The sequence below is a fragment of the Delphinus delphis genome, chromosome 1, assembly GCF_949987515.2.
Source record: "Delphinus delphis chromosome 1, mDelDel1.2, whole genome shotgun sequence".
Lineage (NCBI taxonomy): Eukaryota > Metazoa > Chordata > Mammalia > Artiodactyla > Delphinidae > Delphinus > Delphinus delphis.
In genome coordinates this window covers 161,249,675-161,268,147 of record NC_082683.1, presented here as the reverse complement: position 1 = coordinate 161,268,147, position 18,473 = coordinate 161,249,675, and positions in this window count along the sequence as shown.

Genomic DNA, 18,473 nt, shown 5'->3' with positions numbered 1-18,473 from the left:
GAGCCCTTGTAGCCCAAGGCTCAGATAGCCCAGGCTCTTTTTGCCTGGATCCTCGGGAAGTTGGAACCAACTAGATGCCTTGACAGGGAACCTAGCAGAGGTGGTGGGCATGCGGCTTGCCCTGACTCACACTTGACACCCAGGTCACTACCTTCATGACCACCCTAAACCCTCCCATCGCTGAGTGTCCAGCACTAGATGAGGAGGAAAGGAGATGTGGAGGAGGGAGGAGAATGGGTGGCAGAACTGAATGAACACTTCTTCAGGGAAGTCTCGAGGCTGACGAGCCCAGGACTTGGGTTACGTTCACAAGATGTGAACCCTGCGAATCAGGTTCCTTGGCTCCAGCATGTAAGGTTCTGAGAAGAGCTGGAGAGAGTGGCCTCCCCAGGAGCCCTGTTTGGTGAGCTGGTGAGACGCCATATCCACCTCTAGATGCAAGACAAAGTAGAAAGGTCCCAGGCAGGTGAAGCCCATGGCAGAATAGGGACACAGAGGGAGGGGTCCATCATCAGACCCCACGATTTCTCTCGTTGCCTGATTTCAATGGTTCTTAATCTTTACATCCTAGAAGAACCTTGAAGAGGAGGTCTAGAAATGAAGATTTCCAGGCCCCACTCCCAGAATTCTGATTAAGGAGGTCTGGGGTGGGACCCAGGAATCTGCATTTTAACCTAGGGGGCCGATGGGACCACACGTGGAGAAAAGCACTACCTCAGTCCAGCAAAATGAATAAACTTCATCCAAGGTTTCCAGTTGCTTTAAACCCTCAGAGAGGCTCAAATGAATTAACAAGCATTTCCTGAAAACCTATAACTAGAGCCTCAAATCAGGGCTGGCCTCGTGGGTGACAGCACATGGCTGGTACAGGAGCCCACAGGCAGAAGGGCTCCCACGCTTTCGGTTTAATGCTCTGCAGTGGCTGCCCTTGAAACGCTTAGTAATTTTGTGACTTTGTGCTTTTGTAAGTGAAGTCTAATGGGATCATGACAGGGCCTTGGAGCCCGGGTTCACAGCCGCTGCCCCTGAAGGATGGGTTCTCACCATCGTAGGCTCCACCCTACTCCACGACTACTGCCACCAGCTTTCCCAGCATGGGTCTGGGTGGAGATGGGGACCGTCAGGGTCTGGCTCCCTGGCCCCAAGGTGTCGGGGTGCAGCATGGTCCTCCGCCTCCACCCTGCCGGCTCGCAGCGTCCCCTGGTGTCTGGAGGCCGCAGGACAGCGAGATCCAGCTTCTCTCCCACCCCACCCCCGGGTCCTGGTGCCGGACAGGGGGAGTGAAGGTCTACACATTCTTGGGGTCGCCCCTCTGCTGTGGGTTGGGCCCGTGGGAACAGGAGACACCTCCCTCAACTTTCCCAGCCCTGGTTTCCTGACCTCCAAGAGATTACAGCTCCCTGACTTCAATGAAAGAGAAGGTTATTGAACAGTTTTCACCCCAAGTGTCATTTAATTTTCCTGGTTGTATCCTGGTGCCTAGGATGCTGGCACGTGGGCAGTACTCAAAAAAGATCCAGGGACTGAATGAATAAACTCTTTGAGGTAGTTATTATATGCTCTCCATTTTACAGGTAAGACCCTGAGGTTTAAGGAGGGCAAACAATTTGCTGGAGGTGGAGAACAAGCACGTGACAGAAATGAGATTTGAGTGCAGGTCAAAATTCCAAAGGCTTTGCTCTTTCACCATCTCACAGGTTTGAATTCATGGTCCCATACCCACCCAGTGCCATTTGCCTATGAGCTGGAGTTGCTCCTGGCATGGTCTTCTGGTTGTCCAAGGGGGAGGGGGATTGTGAGCCCAGTGTGAGATCTGTCATTGGATTTTCACCAGTTCTGCTCCCCATGGACCAAGGAGGGAGCGAGGGTGAAGAGCTATACTCACTAAAATTCTCCGATTCAACGGAATCAATTAGGATTCTTCCAATTGCTTAAAACAGAAACCTCGACTCAAAATGACCTAGACAATATTATTATTGCATGTAACAGAAAAGTTTACAGCTAATCAGACTCTCAGGATTGTTGATTCCAGGGCTCTTTCTGTCTCTTAACAGGCCAGCCTCAATGTTGGCAGCTCCAGATGGGACATGTGGATGCAATCACTGGGACTGGATTAGACCATTCATTTGGGTGTCGGGGCATCAACTATGATGTTCCCACATCATCAGGGCACAGGCAGTGCTGCTTCAGGACCTCTCTGGAAAACATTCCAGAAAGAGACTTGTTCCTGCACTGCCACAGACCACTGCCCAGCCTGGGCAGCCCGAGGAGTCCAGCATATCAGCCACACCAGCAGTGGCAGCATGGGAAGTAGCAGCAGAGTTAATGGGGGCACATAGTCCCAGAAGTAGCAGCAGCACACCTTCACGATGCTTGGTAGTCAGCCGAGGCGCCAACAGTAGCCGTTGCTGGAGGGGCCTCCACCAGGAGAGCAGGAGAGGAAGGGAGAGTGGCAGCTGGCACATGACAGCCAGGACTTGTTCCGTAGTACACCTGAGGTGCCCCTGGAGAACAGCAGAAATAACGGGTTTCTGAAGATGGCTTGCATCTGAGCATGACAGATGGGACAGAGCGAGCTAGCAGAGCTCGGCTTTTCTTGCTGAAGTGACCCTATGGCCTCCAGACACTGGTTATGTGTACAACGCCTGAGAGGGCTCCCACCATGCAGGCTCTCTCCCAGCTATGCCTGGGGAGGGGTTGTCACAGCCAGGACACAGAGCCAGGAGAGACCTTGACCAAACCCTTCTCTTTGTGTGTGCCAGGGGTCACCTAATGTTACTGCGGTCTGTGGTGCCCTTAGACTGGGAGATGTTTCTCTCCTCATCTTTCCCCTCTCCTTTCCCCGCCTTCCCTTTTTCTTTGTCTTTCTTTCTTTTTTTTTTCTTTGCATTTTTCTGTACTGCTAAAGTTCAAAACTGTTTCATAGAATTTTCTGAATACGTATTATATCTCACGGTCCCAAACTAAAAAATACACTTACAAGGTAATCAGTAATTAGTCTTCATTATAGATCCATCTTCCCTGTTCCCCTTCAGAGCCCCCTCTTTTCCATGATAATATCTTTTGGTGTATCCTATATTATAACAACTTATGTATACTTCTAGAGTTTCTTTATGCATATACAAGTAAATGAAAAAAATGTGTTTTTTTGTTTTTATTTTAGCGGTACGTGGGCCTCTCACTGCCGTGGCCTCTCCCGCCGCGGAGCGCAGGCTCCGGACGCGCAGGCTCAGCGGCCATGGCTCACGGGCCCAGCCGCTCCGCGGCACGCGGGATCCTCCCGGACCGGGGCACGAACCCGCGTCCCCTGCATTGGCAGGCAGACTCTCAACCACTGCGCCACCAGGGAAGAAAAAAATGTTTTTATTTTCTCCCTTTTTTATACGTACATGCTGCTCTGTAGCTTACCTTTTCACCTAACAATGTATCTCAGAGGTCTTTATCCGTACAAAGAGCATCCTCAGTGTTTGTATAGTTGCCCTTTGTGATAGAACATGATAGTGTCATGATTTTTAAAAACAGTGTCCTATTGATACGCCTTTACGTTGTTTCCAGACTTTTGCTATTCCAAATGATGTTTCAGTAAAAAGCCTCGTACATACATTATGTTGTATACGCACAAGTATTCCCGTAGGATACAGCCCTAGAAGTGTAATTGCTAGGTCAAAGGGTATATGAAGTTGTAATTTTTATTAATTTGGCCAATCACCCTCTGTAGGCATTGTACTAATGTATACTGTCAAGAGTGACTTTTCCCCACAGTTTTGCCAACAGAATTTGCTATCAGAGTTTTGGAATTTTGTCAATCTGATAGGTGATGTGTATCTCAGTATGGTTTTTAAATCTTCTTTATTGAACTAAATTTTCATACAATAAAATGGACCAACACCCACAATTAAGATATAGAACATTTTCATTGTTCCAAAAGATTCATTCATGCCTCTTTTCTAAAAAATTTATTTTATTGAAGTATAGTTGATTTACAACGTTGTGTTAATTTCTACTGTACAGCAAAGTGATTCAGTTATACATATATATACATTCTTTTTCATATTCTTTTCCATTATGGTTTATCATAGGTTACTGAATATAGTTCCTTGTGCTATACAGTAGGACCTTGTTGTTTATCCATTCTATATATAATAGTTTGCATCTGCTAGTCCCAAACTCCCAATTCATCCCTCCCCCACCCCCTCTCTCCCAGACAGCCATGAGTCTGTTCTCTGTGTCTGTGAGTCTGTTTCATACATAAGTTCACTTGTGTCATATTTTAGATTCCACACATAAGTGATATCATGTGGTATTTGTCTCTCTGACTTACTTCACTTAATATGATAATCTCTAGGCCCATCTATGTTGCTGCAGATGGCATTATTTCATTCTTTTTTTATGGCTGAGTAGTATTCCATTGTACATATGTATCACATCTTCTTTATTCATCTGTTGATGGACACTGAGGTTGTTTTCATGTCTTGGCTACTATAAATAGTGCTGCAATGAACACTGGGGTGCATTCATGCCTCTTTTTAATCAACACCTTCTCCATGCCTTCCCAGGAAACCACTGCTCTGAAAGTTATCACTATAAATTAGTGATAATAAATAAATGCATTAATTAGTTTTTAATTAATTAATTAATCAATTCGTTTTTCCTGTTCTAGAATTTCATAGAAATGGAATCACACAATGTGTATTGTCTTATAACTGGCTTCTTTTGCTCAGCACAGTTCTAAGATTCATCCGCAATGTTTCATGTATCAACACTTCAGTCTATTTTCTTGCAGAGTATTAGTCCATTGAATAAATATGCCACATTTTTTTGGTTGTGGTTTTTTTTAATAAATGTATTTATTTTTGGCTGCATTGGGTCTTCGTTTCTGTGCACAGGCTTTCTCTAGCTGCGGCGAGCTCTTTATTGCGGAGCATGGGCTCTAGGTGCCTGGGCTCAGTAGTTGTGGCACACGGGCTTAGTTGCTCCGCAGCGTGTGGGATTTTCCCAGACCAGGGATCGAACCAGTGTTGCCTGCATTGGCAGGCGGATTCTTAACCACTGCGCCACCAGGGAAGTCCCAGTTGTGTTGTTTTTCATTGAGATGTTGGTGAACATTTGAGTTGTTTACAGTTTGGGACAATTATGGGTAAAGCAGCTATGAACATTCATGTACAAATAAATCTCTTTGTGTTTATATGTTTTCATTTCTTTTCAGTAAAGAAAAGGAAGTGGAATTTCTGAGTAATATAAAACAGCCGTACCCTAACCTGTACCCTATACCGTACACTAACCCTAACCTTAACCCTAATGCTAAACCTAAACCTAACCCGTAACCTAATCCTAACACGTACCCTAACACTAACCCGTACCCTAACCCATACCCTAACCCTAACCCGTAGCCATACCCTAAACTGTACCCTAACCCTACGTGTATGTGTAACTTGTTACGAAACTAGCCAACTGCTTTCCAAAGTAGTTGTACCACTTTATATTCCCATCAGTAAAGTATAAGAGTGCTAATAGCTTCACGTTTTCATCAACACTTTGTAGTCTTTTAACTTTTAGCCATTCTAGTGGGTATATGGTGGTATCTAATCATAGATTTAATTTTCATTTCCCTGATGGTTAACGATGAGCCTCTTTTCATGTGCTTATTGGCCATTTGTATCTTTCGTGAAGTATCTTTTCAAATCTCTTTCTCATTTTTTATTGAGTTGTCTTCTTGAGTTATGAGTTCTTTATATATTTCTCAGTGAGGATTTAATTTGCATTCTTTTATTTTGTATGAAATTGAGCATCCTTTCGCATGCTGAGGACCCATTAGTATTTCTTTTTCTGTGAACTGTGTATTAATATCCTTTGTCCAATTTTCTATTGAGGTGTGAGTCTTTGTTTTACTGACTTCTAGGAGGCCTGTATGCACTAGGTGGATTAACCCTTTGTCTGAGATAGGAATTGCAATTACTTCCCCTAGTTTGTGGTTTGCCTTTGGTTTAGCTTATGGTGTTCTCTGCCATGCAGAAGATTTTTATGTATTTAAATTTGCCAATCGTTTTCTCTATGGCTCTTGGATTTTGAGTCATAGTTAGAAGGGCCTTTCTCGTTCCAAGTTTACAATGGAAGTCTACCATGCTTTCTTCTCTCATGTCTTAGCCCAGGTGATCTAGAGAACAGAGTGTGAGGCAAAGATATACAAATGTTTTATTAGGAGATGCAATCCCAGAGCAGCAAGAGAGAGGGCAAAAGGGGTTTGAGGAGGGTAGGCAGGAAGGCATGAACAAGGTAGTATGTCATCAAGCTGGCCATGCCTTCACAAGAAATATAGTAGTTTGCTTCCAAGCAGGTCTTCTGCTGCCATGCTTCAGAAAAGCCCCTTGGAGGTGGAAGGGAGAGAAATGATCCGCTGGCTCCTTCCTGACTCTTGTCTCTCATTGGTGTGTCCCTCGACAGATGAATGGATAAAGAAGATGTGGCACATATACACAGTGGAATATTACTCCACCATAAAAAGAAACGAAATTGCATTATTTGTAGTGAGGTGGATGGACCTAGAAATCTGTCATACAGAGTGAAGTAAGTCAGAAAGAGAAAAACAAATACCGTATGCTAACACATATATATGGAATCTAAAAAAAAAAAAGTTCTGAAGAACCCAGGGGCAGGACAGGAATAAAGACGCAGACGTAGAGAATGGACTTGAGGACACGCAGAGGGGGAAAGGTAAGCTGGGATGAAGTGAGAGAGTGGCATGGACTTGTATACACTACCAAACGTAAAATAGATAGCTAGTGGGAAGCAGCTGCATAGCACAGGGAGATCAACTCGGTGCTTTGTGACCACCTAGAGGGGTGGGATACGGAGGGAGGGAGGGAGGCTCAAGAGGGAGGGGATATGGGGATATATGTATACATATAGCTGATTCACTTTGTTATACAGCAGAAACTAACACAACATTGTAAAGCAATTATACTCCAATAAAGATGTTAAAAAAAAAAAGTGGTGGTATTGATTGCTCTGGATTTCCGGGCTGTGGCCTTTCCGGGCAGTCAAGTCTCACACCTTACAGCCCCAAGCTCCATCTAAATCTGGAAGTGGCGGGAGGAGTCAGAGGCTCTGTGGGTTTGACTGAGTTGGCCGTGTTCTCAGTGCTGTGTTGTCACTGTGGAGGCTATCCCAGAGCCAGACCCCTACTGAAAACTAGTGGGTCCCCAGAGAAAGAGAACCAGGCATGGCTTTCTTGACATAAGAGAAGCCATTTTTTGGCCTAAGTCATTTTGTGATCTAAGCCTGGCCACATGCTTGCCCTTGAACAGGTCTCAGTAATGAATGGTCTTAAGGGAAGTGAGGGAATGCATAAACAAAGGAAAAGCAGTCAAGAAACAATAGTTCAGGGAAAAAAAACAGAGTTCTACTTCCTCCTCAAGGGATTTACATAACAATCTGATACCTATCTTTGAGTTCTGCAGGAACTAAGACCCCCCCACCCAGGTGGAGAATGGAATGACCTTTTCTGATCCTCGTGACCTCAATCAACTAAAACTTAGACTTTGGCAACCTGTGCCCCAATTGTATGCTGCATTCTCCTCTGCTCAAGCCCTTTGTGAATTTGCATGTTCCCTCAGCTTAAAGCTTCCCCAGTTTTGCCATTGGGGAGACACTGATTTGGGAAGGGTCCCTGGTGCTCCCCTTACTTGCTGCGAGTAGTAAGTCCTTCCACCTTCCCATCTTTGGCTTGGTTGTGTCTTTTGGCTTAACAGCCACCAAGAGGTGAACTCAATCTTCTGGGTAGCATCCTGGAGACTGCGATAGTGATGGTGCCAGGGAACAAGGCTAGGGCATCTGTGGCCAGTGTTCTCCACAGAGCCAGTAGCCCAAACCTGGGAGGTGAATGAACTGGGCTCAGTGTAATTTTCTGGTTCCTTCTCTTCTTTTATTTAAACATTTAATCTGGTTGGAATTTGTCCTGGTCTTATGCTGTTGTGTGGCATGACTCCTATTTAATTATTTTTTCCACATGACTACCTAGTTTTCCCTACTCCGTTTATTGAATAGTTCATCTTCTCTCCCATCGACGGAGGGCCTTTTTGTTATATACAAAATTCCTATATTTGGGGGCCCGTTAAAAATGTTCACTTCTGTTCCATTGGTCTGTCTGAGTTGTTTTAATTATTGAAGTTTTACAATATGTTTTAATATCTGGGAGGCCTCATCACCCGTCACTGCTTTTTTTCCTCAGCATTTTCCTAGATATTCCTGTTCCTTTTTTCATATAAACATTATAATTAGCTTGTCTGGTTAAAAAAAAAAATAGTATTTTTTGGTATTTTTAATGGATGGCCTCAAAGTTGTAAATTAAATTTTGGAGAATTGATATTTTTATTATGAGTCTTCTTATCCAAAAAGTGGCATAATATTCCATTGGTAATGAAACAGGAGGGAAAGGGGCAGGGCACAACCTTGAAAAGAATGACATAGCTGTTGAAGATACAACATAAACTGATTAGAACCAACTAGGTCCAAGATGGCGGAAGAATAGACTTCCACTAGACCTTGAGCCTTATTATATGCTCATTGTAATATCAGTTTATCAGCATGCTAAGTGACACACCCATAGGCACCATGACAGTTCCGAGGCTGACCATTAAATGCAAAAACGTGGGCGGTGGCCCAATTCCTGGAAATCTCCACCCTTTCCCCAAAATAGTTGGAATAATCCTCCCACTCCTTAGTCTATGAAATTGCCCAGCCCGTAAAAACATAACCATCCCACATTTCAGAGCCTGTTGCCTTCTGAGATGGCCCAAACTCTGTGGAGTGTGTTTCTCCCAGGGCCATTCTCACCTTTTGAGATGGACCACATTCTGTCTACAGAATGTGTATCTCTCTAAATAAATCCACTTCTTACCTATCACTTTGTTTCTCACTGAATTCTTTCTGTGATGAGCTTCATTAAGTCCTGAGACCAGGTGTGTGATCTCAATTAAAAGACAGTGGGTTCAAGTCCCAATCTGAGTTGTGCAGTTTCAGTTTCAGCCTTCCTTTGTGTCCTTCCATTTGTTTTAAGGTCTTGCCCAACTCCATTCATTTCTAGTTGTTAGCAGGTAGTAGGATTTTTTCCTACATGTTTTTGCCTGAATTTGAAAAAAAAAAGTTGAACATGCACAGTTTTAATTAAAAGAAGAAATCATTAATCTGTAAAAAGAAAAGGAAAGGAGGGAAAAAAAAGAATACATTTTTAAAATCAAAAACCAAAGCTGGAGTCTCAGGCAGGCTAAGCTCTGGTGACTAAAAAGGCTGATGAGGTCCCCCCTCGCTTCCCTCACAGTGGGCTTGGCCCCAGAGCTATGGGGCCCTGGTGAGTGCTCAGCCTGGAAGGGAAGGGTGGCCAGAGGGTTGCAGCTTCCTCCCACTCAGCTACTTTGGAGTCTATACTTGCCTGAGGCTATTCCCAGGGCAGAGAATCCACTTCAGCCAAACTCTTAATCTAAACAGCCTCTCCTCCCGGTTGAATAAACACACTTGCTTTCTCTCTCACTTGTTGAGAACCTCCTTGCTCAGCCAGACTCCTCTCCCTTGATGGTGGGAAGGCTCAGGCAGGGGCTCACAGAAGATTTTGCCCTGGAATCCATTTTTACTATCTGTGCATCAGAGTGTGAACCAATAACTTTGCCTGCTCTGTACCAATCACAAAGAAGCTGTTTTTGCCAGCCAGCGTGTTAGGGTTGGTGATCTGCGTGAAGATGGCAGGAAGCAGGGAGAAGAAAGCTTGGGAGGTAGCCTGTCGTGGGGTTAGTCCTGCCCTCTGAGACCACACAGCAGGTCAGCGCTCACTCTACAAGACCACTGTTGCCGTGTCTTCTCTCAGTGTCTTCTCTTCTCATGGTAGAATCAGGGGAAGCTCTCTGACTGCATGTCATGTAAAGTCTCTCACTTAATGGTTTTATGAAATGGAAGTTTCTTCCCATAACTGGCTTACATACATTGTCGAGTCAGCTTTGTTTTACCTTGTACATTTTTTTTTTTTTTTTTGGCTGTGCTGCGAGGCTTGTGGGAATCTTAGTTCCCCGGCCATCGAATCCATGCCCCCTGCAGTGGAAGCACAGAATCTTAACCACCGGACCTCCAGGGAAGTCCTACCTTGTCTGTCCTTCATTACAATATTTTGATTTATGTTTATTTATAAAAATATTTATATATTAAATTTTATTTAAAGGTAGTTTGGTGATTATTCATAGCCAATGATTTTGTTGCAGGAAGGAAGACCTCTTCCAGGGCCCGAGAGTGGGCTCTTGTGTAACATTCAGAAATGAATTGTCCGAGGAGACACATGGCTGACAAAGCAAAAGACTTTACTGGGAAGGGGCGCCGGGGCGGAGATCAGCAGGGTAAGGGACCGCAGGGGAACTGCTCCGCCACGTGGCTCTCAGTCTCGGGTTTTATGGTGACGAGGTTAGTTTCCGGGTTGTCTCTGGCCAATCATCTTGCTTGGTCCATATTTGGTCTGACTCAGGGTCCTTCCTGGTGGCACACGCATCTCTCAGCCAAAATGGATTCCAGCAAGAAGGATCCTGAGGGACTTCTCTGGTGGCACAGTGGTTAAGAATCAGCCTGCCAATGCAGGGGACACGGGTTCGAGCCCTGGTCTGGGAAGATCCCACGTGCTGCGGAGCAACTAAGCCCGTCTGCCACAACTACTGAGCCTGTGCTCTAGAGCCTGCGAGCCACAACTACTGAGCCCACGTGCCACAACTACTGAAGCCCGCGCACCTAGAGCCCGTGCTTGGCAACAAGAGAAGCCACCAGCCCCTGCTCACCGCAACTAGAGAAAGCCTGTGTGCAACGAAGATCCAACGCAGCCAAAAATAAAAAGATAAATAAATAAATACATTAAAAAAAAAAGGATTCTGATTCTGAGAGGTTGGTAGGACATATTATGCGCTGGTGTCTTCTGCCTCCTTTTGGACCCTCCTGAATTCTCCCGATTCCTTCACCATGTTACTTAGAGGGACCTCCCGTTGTGAGGCAAGTCAGGCAAGCGGTTATCATCATTCCTGGCCAAGATGGTGGTTTTGGTCAAAGGTTCCCTAACAACTTTGTGCTTTAAAGAAAGGTTGAAGCAGTCTTATCTGGGAAGGGTGAGGCAGGAATCGGGAGATGGAGAGGTGAGGCTCTGGGGGCCTTGGGGCTGTTTTTGGACAGCTTTTTAGAATGATGTTACTCTTACTTCCTCCCTCCCCTGTGCTCATCCCATCTCCCAGTGGGCAGCAGAATCCCAGCCCAGGCCTGGAGGACCTACCCACGCCACAGGCTCCCTGAACCTTTCATTTGATAAACCGTTCTATGTAAAACTCTCAGACCCTCTTCTGCCCCAGTCATATTACCTCACCTTTTCCTCCTTTCTCTTTCTCTTGGGTTTGGACAAGCTTTAAGAGTAGGACTAAATAAAGCATGTGAGTTAACTAATTAGGGATCTGGTGGGGGTGGGGGGGCGGGGTCATTGATCCACCTACACTGGTTCAGAGTCTAATCAAATAACTGTTAAAGGAAATGAGTTTACTGTGCTCTGCCCCAGGATACCAAACAAACATGCCTGTCTTTCCAGATAATCCTCAAATGAGAGAATGTTTCAGCTAGGTTGCCTATGGCCACAGGTAATAAAAGACAAAGCTCAACTCACTTCAACAATAAGGACAGCTATTGTCTTGCATACTCAAGCCCTAGTGCGGGGGGCCAATGTCAGGGTGGACACCTTCCAGAGCCTCTGGCTCTGTTTCTCTGTGAGCTTCTCACTCAGCCCTCCTCTGGGTGCTGGATTCTTCTTCAGGCTGGTGCAAGATGGCAGCCCAAATTCAGCCTCGTGGTCAAATAGGAGAATTTTCACAGGAGGAACGTGAGGCTAACTTCCCAGAAGCCGTCACCTCATTGGCTTAAATTAGGTCACATGCCCTTGCTGGACCCACTCACTTCAAGGGACATGTGAGTACCTGGAGACTCATCAGACCAGCTCCTAAAGCTAGTGATAGTTTAACTTCCCCTGAAGCTCGTGGGCTGCATGGGATGAGCATGATACTGGAATTCAGAACTCCGAACTTGGAGTTCTTTTAGGAGGGAGGGGTGGGCAACCAGAGATGGTTCTAGATCCTTCCCATTCTTGGTTACCTTCTTCTGAGTCTTTTGTTGAAATTGACCTTGAATGATGAGAACAACTTGAATACACAGAGAGGAAGGGGGAGAAGGGAACTGTTATGTGAACATGGAAGGATTTCTTAGGAAGTCAGTGGCTCTGTCCTTTGGAGGGGGTGGGCTGATTTGTGGAAATGACCCTCTGACAACTGGACAAGAATGAGTCATCTGGTTATTCCACTCTGAGAAACATAAACAACGTGACTATCCAAGACCATTAGTCTCATTTCATATTTACTCAATGGCCTCCTTAATTCAGTTTCTCAAGTAGATTTTCTTACCAAGAAGACAATGTTCACAGTGGACAGCGTAGTTTCTCCGATCTTGTCAATTAAATGTTAAATGTCATGTTCCTCATTCTAAATTAGTAAATAGTCATTCTGGTTCCTCAAGTCATTTCTTTGGAACTTCAGTTAAATCAATTTGCTAAGGCCTGATCACCCCTGGTGAATTGAGGACATTTGAGCCTCCTGAACTGAATAACCAGACCATATGTTAAAATACCTAGAAAAGTGTAGGTGTGTTAGGCTTCCCTGGTGGCATAGTGGTTGGGAGTCCGCCTGCTGATGCAGGGGACACGGGTTCGTGCCCCGGTCCGGGAGGATCCCACATGCCGCGGAGCGGCTGGACCCGTGAGCCATGGCCGCTGAGCCTGCGCGTCCGGAGCCTGTGCTCCGCAACGGGAGAGGCCTCGACAGTGGGGGGCCCGTGTACCGCAAAAAAAAAAAAAAAAAAAAGAAAAAGAAAAGAAAAGTGTAGGTGTGGAATATTATCATGATCGTGATTGTGTCTGCTGGTATTAGGTTCTGGGTGATCATAAAAGAGGGACAACGAGATGAGCGGACCCATCCTAATAATAATTTCCTGTTTTTAATCTGACTACACAGACCTGGTTGGCCAAGGTGGCAAACGATAAGTTTATAGGTAATAAGACTGTCCAGGAGACATTTGGACATTTTCTGTACACGTTTCAAAAGATCAGGATGGGAGCTTCGGTAACCTACAGTCAGTCCATGGAACTCTGTCCTGTGTCCTGGCCCCAGAGGGATTAGCTTAGCTGCCTTGGAGGGCAACCATGGTTGTAGAAAAACTTTAGTTATTGTATACACCCTTAATTAGTAAGTCAGTGAACACTTATAAATGTTATGTGGACACCATGAGGAGGTATGAAAATAATAGCATGAATAGACAACCATTCCATTATCAGAAATACTGGGTTTGACAGAAAAAACAAACTTTCTTGAAAATAGAAATTCTATTTGCTGATATAACAGGGTTGCTGTCACTTTAGGCACAAGTAGATCCAGTTGCTCTAACAAAGTTCTCGGGGACACTTTCTGTTTCCATCTGGCCTAGCTTACCCCTGCTTGTGCTACTTCATCGCAGGCACCATGACTGGTGGTTCCCCTGGACTCATGTCCTCCTGGCTTGGCGACTCCAGATGAAGGAGAGTCTCTCCCAGTGCTCATAAATTCATCTCAGGGAAGCCTATGTTTGGCTCTAATTAGGTCAGATGTCCCTTTCCAAACCAACTGCTATGGCAGGAGGATAAGGTACAATGATTGGCCCATTCTGGGTCGGCTCTACCAGTCCATACGGGCTTCTGGTAGGGGATGTGTTTTGCCATTACCATTCGAGATCCTTCTGCAGCCCTGTGCAGTTGTTTGCAGGGGATATCATGCTAGGGATGTAGGAAGCCTGACAGTGTAGGAGACTGCATTCCAGATATTTACAAGCTCTGTCCTTGGCTGGGGGGAGGGGAGAACTGATTAGCATCCGGTTTCATTTCCCACTCATTGAGGAACTTGCTGGGAAGGGGCAGCTTGAGAAGAACTAATGGGACTGACCTTAGCATTTTGGTTCTGTGCTAAGGGAGACTAAAGCCCATTTGTGTAGAGTGTATGAATTATGACTCAGTACCAGCTCATGAGGTCTGCCAGCATCCTAATATGCAGGCCATCTTATCCTATTTACATTAATATATTTGGTTGCCTAATTTGCAGGTACATAAAACCTACAACCAGCTTGGGGTAGGGGATGACCCGCCGTCCCGGACACCCACCTAGAAGTTAAGGTACGTGTGGCCTTTTACCCCAACTCCAAAGAAAGGTGTCTGTTTTACATAAAAAGAGTTTAGATAATTTTATACTGGGTAATCTTTGTTGAGTTGAATAATCCTGTAACAAATATAAGTAATTTGAAAAGCTGCCTCTGGTTGGTTTCCACTAATTACATCAAAGCTGGTGACTGTAACGGGGTTCCTATAGGCTGGCCTACGCCAGGCTCACCCCGTTTTGCCTCAGGTTGGGGCCCACATTACAACCACTTGGCCCCTTGAGGGAGTGCAGAGGAGGAGAAACGTCCCCTCAGCAGGGCTGGAGTTCATCCCCAGCACTGCTGGTGCCCACGCTCCCCTCCCAGGAGGCCCAGCTGCACAAAGGCCAGGATTGTCTCTCTGGTTTTCCTGGAGGCTGAGGGCAAAGCTCCTCCCACACCTGCTTCCATACAACTGGCTGAGGACAGTCTGTAATTCTAACAGTTTTTTATTTCTCTGCAGTTGTTGCTCAGAAGAGTGGGAGGCATTTAGAACACCTGCCCCGTTTGGCTTCAAGGCAGTCCTTAAAGGAGGGTGGAAGGGCTGTCATTTCAGATCTGAGACACTGAGGGCGGGGACAGAGCCACCGTCCCACAGGCAGGTCCGGGCTGCGGCTGCACTGGATTCCTGAGCCATCCCAGGCTCGTTACCGCCCAACCACCAGGGCGGAGAAGTCCCACCTGCAGCAGACAGCCTTTTGCAGAAGGATCTTAGCTGAGAGAAGTTTTTGAAAAGTAGAAAGTAGCCTCCGGGCCTTGGCTTTGGCGCGCGCACCGCTCAGCATAGGGGCCCAGGCAGGGGGTCTCCTTGAGATGACTAGGATCACTTCTGGCGCTGGACCCCATTAGCTCGTCCTAAAGAGTGCGAATAGCAGCTGGTGAATTGCAGAGGGCCAGAGACGTTTCAGCTCCGAGGATCCCTTTTTCTGTTTTCAGTACTGTTAGGACTTCCAGAAGAGGGCAGCACACTTTAGGGCTTATTGCATCAGCTATTTTTGCTTCTCCCTTGCTAGCTTTTAGGCCTGCAGAGCATTTACCTGAATAATAGTCATAATAATCCTAATACCAGCAGTTTGCCTGTGCGAGGGGCCTGGCTCACATCCATCATCTTGTTTGAACAATCCTGGTGATCCTCTCTGAAGGGTCTCCAGGGCATCTGGAGCCAGCACTTCTGAGACCCTTTGAGCCCCAGGAACCTGGGGGTGAGGTGGGGAGCGGGTGTGTAATTTGACGAGGGTAGAATCTTCCCTGGAACTCTCAACCCCAGTCCCCAGTGCAGGGCCTTCTGGCTGACTGATGGCAGCGTAACAGGCCAAGATGTATCTTTCTTCTTAGGCCCTGCAATCCTTCAGAGCAGGGGTTGTGCGGTTTCTGCTCCACATTTTGTTAGATGATGTATCTGCTCTGGGGGCTGGGTGCTATCAGCATGGAAGGCTGGCTGTGCAGCGCCTACTGGGACAGTGTCGGCAAGGACTCGGGGCTGGTGGGGAAGAGAAGGCAAGGGGTCAGGGCTGCCCACCCACCTGCCTACTGTCACTCTGCACTGCAGACTGGGCAACACTGGAGATGGGTGGAATACTCTTTTTTGGGGGCTGTGCCACGTGGCTTGTAGGATCTCAGTTCCCCAACCAGAGATTGAACCCAAGGCCAGGGCAGTGAAAGCCCGGAATCCTAACCACTAGGCCGCCATGGAGCTCCCAAATTGGAATACTGTTGAGCCAGGCCTGGGCCAGGCCCTGACTCTGGGGCCACCAGGCTCTTAAAGATAAGTCAAATAAACAAGTTCAATTAGAAGGAGTAGAGGAAATTGGTGGAAAAATTCTTTAAGTGCATTTTTAAAAAGCAGGTGAGTGTAGGTGGTTAGGCAGGCGAGTGAGCAGGAAACAGTGACATGTTCAAATAAGGTGGCACTCCCCCCAGTGACAGTTGGAATTCATGCTTAGGAATCACAAAAAGAGGCTGTCAGGCAGTGGGGACAAAGGCAGGCTTTTCCTGGGAGGGGAAGGGCAAGATTCCACGGTGGGTGGGGAAGAAATACAAGTGATTCTCAAAGCCTGTGCAGAGATACCCCCGTTGTATGCAACCAGTGCAAATGAACTTGAGACCTTGTTTCCCACCTGTCCTGGACCCTGTGGAAAGTCCTAGAGGTAATCAGGAGCTTCTTTGGAGCAGAGCATGGCTGGGAGGGGGAGTAACTTTTAAGGAGTGTGTGTGGGGGTAACCCTGTGTCTGTCCAGGGGCCAGTAGCAGCTCATGCAACCTGTCAGTGTAAACTGAGCAGTCAGCTGGGCTGAGAAGTTTTCCCACAAAATTTCTCTGCTGGGCCAGCCAGGGCCCCATCCAGGTTCTGTTCTGGTTTCCCATTTGACAGAACAGCCCCCGCAGGTGGAGAGGCAGATGACCATAGGCCTGGTTTACTAACAGTTACACCCCTGTATCTACAGCTCTGGTGCCCCCGTCATCAGCTCATCAGGCACAGCTGAATGGCGCCAGGAGCGCTCACTTAGGAGTCCAACCACGTGGGCTGAAGCCTCAACCCCACCACTCCCGAGGCTGGTCCCTCCTCTCTGGGCCTTGGCGGTTCAGGTAGAGCTAGAGAACAGTGAGTCATCCCTCCCTCTCTCTGCAGCACCTTTAAGGGAGATGGACTAAAATTGTCTCCCTGCCCAACTCCCTTTCCGGCATTAGAGCTTTGGGAAAGGCGTAAAATACTTGAAGTTTCTTGGACAAGCTGTTATTACCTTTCCTTCATCAAGTTCAGGCCTGTAAAGCATGTGAAATTAAAGACAGCAGTAACAACGTGCACTGAGAGAGGTTTTTTGCTTTCAGGGCACCCCTATTATTTCATGTGAAACAGTCACGTGATTCCACAGGTATTTATGGGGGAGGGAGTAGGCAGCTCTGGAGCTTTACTCGGTCCCAGGCAATTGTGCTGGTGCCTCACCTGTGTTCTCGTTGCATCTTTGCAGCCTCACACCTGGTCACCTGGACCCTAGCATCAGGAGCCCAATTTGTTAGATGAAGAAAATGAGATTCAGGGAGATTAAATGAACTTGCCTGCTTCACCTCTGGTCCTTTTTTCTGCTGCTTTTGTTGCAAAGAGGCAGATAGAAATGAATCAATGCTAAATTAAGGCCATCTGCCCATGGCAACCCTGTAGACTCCTTGACCCCTGCCATTCTGACCTGAAGCACGTGCGAAGAATCACAACAACAGGCTGTAAATAATGTAAGAGGATTGCACCCTGTACTCAAATCTCCTGAAGGGCGTTGAGGAGGGGCCAATTTGTAATTCCCAGCTGTACCTCTAGTGACTCCTTTCTTGGTTCCCTAATTCCATCCCAGGTTCTCCTGGGCTCCACCTTCAACACCCGCTCCCGGCCCTCTACTCTCACCCAGCCCAGCTGGCTTTTTCTCCCCTCTTCTCTTCTCTGTTTTGTACTCTTCTTATCACTTAGACTTTTAAATTTTATACTCGCTGAAAGAGGTCTTTCAGATTTAGATTTATGGCCTGTGTAACTGTGCATATATAAAAAGGAATGAAAAAAATGTATTAAGGTATGTTCCAGGCATTGGGACTCCCCTGGCGGTCTAGTGGTTAAGACTCTGTGCTTCCACTGCAAGGGGCACGGGTTCGATCCCTGGTTGGAGAACTGAGATCCCCATGCTTCACGGCACAGCTGAAAAATTAAAATTTGAAAAAGAAAAAAGATATGTTCCAGGCACTGACAACTATGTCATCATTGCCATCTGCTGACAGCAATTGTAAGACATTCTCATGTCAAAGTTACACCCCTGTGACCCACCACCTTGCTGAAGAAACAGAATCATTCCCAACACTATTGGAGGCCTCTGGGCCCACCTCCGTGACCACGCCTCTGTCCTTTCCACCCCAGAGGCAGCCATTCTCCTGGATTTTGTGTTTATCATCCCCTTGTTTTCCCTCCCTACAGTTTTACCAAATATGTAACCTACACAATACATTGTTTGGTCTTGTTTTTGATGTGCTTCATAAATGGAATCATATCATATATATTCTTCTGTGACTTGCTTTTTCATTTTATTTTATTTTTAAAATATTTGTTTGTTTTGGCTGCGCCGGGTCTTAGTTGCGTCACGCGGGATCTTCCTTGTGGCATCTTTAGTTGTGGCATGTGGAGGTCTTTTAGTTGCGGCATGTTGACTTCTTAGTTGCGGCATGCAGAC